A 2811-nucleotide genomic window follows, 5' to 3' on the forward strand; every position below is an offset into this window, starting at 1 on the left:
CTATTATCATTGTATCTGAGCACATTAAAATCTTTAGTGTGTTTTTCTTGATACCTTATGAAGTAGAAAGATTTTAGCCTCATCCCCAGCTGGAGATGGGCAATGTGGCTAAAGGTCACAGGTTAATGGCCTGATACAAAAAGTAACTTTGTAGAATTTAGAAGTGTGGTCAGAAAAAACCCTACCTGACAATGTAAGCGATAGGCATCTAAATTTTCACAAGTCAAGTTACCTAGGTGCTTCTGATTCAGCTGCTGCACATGGGCGTAATTGCAACTTGGCTCTGCTGCATATGTTGTTTGGGAGGACCCAAACTTCTCCCAGGTCCTTGCAGGAGATCTGATCCAGTAGACCTTCTGAAATCATGTCTAAGCCACATTGACGGCTTTGAGTTAAAAAAAAGCTTGCAAAATGCATTGGTGTGACCAATTGTACTATTGGTCGGAGCACTAGCCCAGGAAGTGGTAGACTTTTGAACCTGAGGGGATTAAAACCATTTGAACCCAGTATTCTTTCCTGCCATGGCAGGGGGTCAGACTAGATGATCTGCTCAGGTCCCTTCCGACCCTAGAAACTATGAAACTATGAAAACCCACATCTGTCCCTTCTTATAAACAGACTATGGGATAGGCCTTGATGGAATCTATGGGTTAAAGCTATGCAGTAAAGAATGCAAGATTCATGCAGCCAGAGTAAAAGCAAGAGAAAGCCTGACTGTAGATCAATGTCAGGGCACTTCCCTGGCACCTCATTTTTCCTTTCTGTGTACATGGTACTTTGTACCTAAGCTGGGTTTGTGAATCCTACTTCCTGACTTGGGAACCTGTCAGCATAGGGATATTCAGCACTATCACACCTACATCCCTTTGGTTGTGTCTACACTGCATCCTTGACACTCTCAAGGCTGTTACTGAGAAGCAGGCCCCATGCATCCAGTCCCTAGGTGCCAAACCTGGGAAGGAGGCACTGGAGCACTTTCAGAGTTATTCTATCGTTGTTCTAAGCAGGTCCCTGGCTAGATGGTATTCTTCTCTTCTCCGAATTAGATTGATCATCATATTTGGGGTCAGGAATAAATTTTTCCCCCATGGACAGATTGGTATAGACTGTGGGGGTTTTACCTTCCTCTAGAGCAGGAGCATAGCCTTCCACTTGGCATCTCCTGAGTGTGTATTAACAAACAACCTTTTACAGAAGCAGGACATTGGCTGATGCACGGTCCCCCTGCTTTCCCTGTGACAGGTTTGCGTGTTACGTCTTGTTGTGTTAGGGTCACTGGCGATGCATAGGGTAGGCGGTACATGTGGGTGCATGTGCACCCCCTGGAAATGCCAGTCGCAAAACCAGAAGTGCTGGTGAAAGTGCAGTTCCAGTTTTGCCACTGGTGATTTTGGGCTCAGTGAACAGCTGCTGGGGAACCCCACCCCCCTCCGGTCAGCAGTTGTCCGCTAGGGGAGCCCCCTCCCCGTTGGTGCCCTGCCAGTCATCCATGGTTAGGGTGGATGGCTGCTTTACAAAGAGTTGAGATGGATTTCTATAGGGTGGTTGGATAGGGATGACCCAGCCCCTCAGGGAGGGAGTTGGAAAGGATGACCTCTGGAGGTCCCTGCTTCTCTCCAGTCTTGTGATCTGTGTCTGTGGGCAGAGGGGAGAGGGGTAGCTGGCAGTAGGTGGGAGACTCGGGACTTCTGGGCACTTCTCTAGGGCCAGGGGGGAGCTGAGGCACGTACCCTTTGCCAGTCTGGCCCTAAATTGCCTAGGGCAAGGTCAAAGGATCAGAATAACAGAGAATAATAGAGGCTGGAAGGGACCTCCAGAGGTCTTCTAGTCCAGGGTTTCTCAACTGGTGGGACACGTCCCACCAAAGGTCCTCTAGGTGGGACTTGGATCATGGCAGGACTTCTGGTTTCGCTTTTATCGGCCTCCCCCCACCCTTTACATGGCCTCCGGGGGACTCCCCGCCCACTCATGGGTTTTGACGACGTAGGTGGGATGTAAGGTGCAAAAGGTTGAGAACGGCTGATCTAGTCCAACCCCCTGCCTGCGGCAGGTTCCTCGCTATCCAAACCACCCTGCACCATCCCTAGCACTCCTCCTGTCAACCCTGGCACAGCACAGAGCGAAGACCCCCACCTGCCACAAAGGCAAAACAAGGGGACCCAACCCCATGTTGTGAAGGCAAGGCTTCGCGGCGGAAACCTGTCATCTCGAGGGGTCTTTGGGGAGACGAGCCCACCCACCTGTCGCGCTGGTTCATCCCGGGGAGGGAAGACGAGGGCGCCCTTCCCTCGTGAGGGGAGCGTGGAGGAGCCCTTTCACTGAGCCACGAGGAGCGCGCCTGAGGGGCCCTGCTGCCCTCCCCCTCCGGCCCGCTGCCGCAGGAAGGCGGTGGGGGGACCAGCGGCCGCCTTCCTCCCGCTGCAGGTGCGCCCCGCGCTGGGGGGACCTGCTGCTGCGCACTACGGCCGAGGGGCGCCGGGCACTGCTGCTGCTGCTGCTGCTGCTGCTGGCGGGGAGGAGGCAGGGAGCGGGGAAAGCTCCTCCCGCCCACACAGCAGCGGCAGCGCAATCCATTGTGCCGGCGGGCGGGGACTGGAGCGCACACAAGCAGCGCTGGAGCCCCGAGCCAGCCGCCCTGCGTCCTGCCGCCGCCACCTCGGCCGGGTGAGTACCCCGCGCTGGGGAGCCCGGTCCGCCCCGGCCTGCGGTGCGAGCCGCAGCCCCGAGCGGGACGCTCCGTGCCCTCGGTTGCCACGGAAACGACGGGCAGCGCCGATCCTGCCCCGCCGCGTCACAATGGGCTATTGGCCG

At 55.3% G+C, this 2811-nt stretch overlaps 1 protein-coding gene across 1 annotated transcript in view; it reads left to right on the forward strand.

The window, feature by feature from the left end:
* Positions 1-2563: 2563 nt before the first annotated feature.
* KLHL32 (kelch like family member 32) overlaps positions 2564-2811 on the forward strand; it is a 230349-nt gene continuing 230101 nt past the window's right edge. Inside the window, exon 1 of the mRNA XM_019537781.1 lies at positions 2564-2664. The gene's annotated coding sequence lies outside the window, so the exon portion shown is untranslated. The remainder of the gene's footprint in view (positions 2665-2811) is intronic.

Source organism: Crocodylus porosus, unplaced genomic scaffold, assembly GCF_001723895.1.
Source record: "Crocodylus porosus isolate Cpor-Errol unplaced genomic scaffold, CroPor_comp1, whole genome shotgun sequence".
Lineage (NCBI taxonomy): Eukaryota > Metazoa > Chordata > Crocodylia > Crocodylidae > Crocodylus > Crocodylus porosus.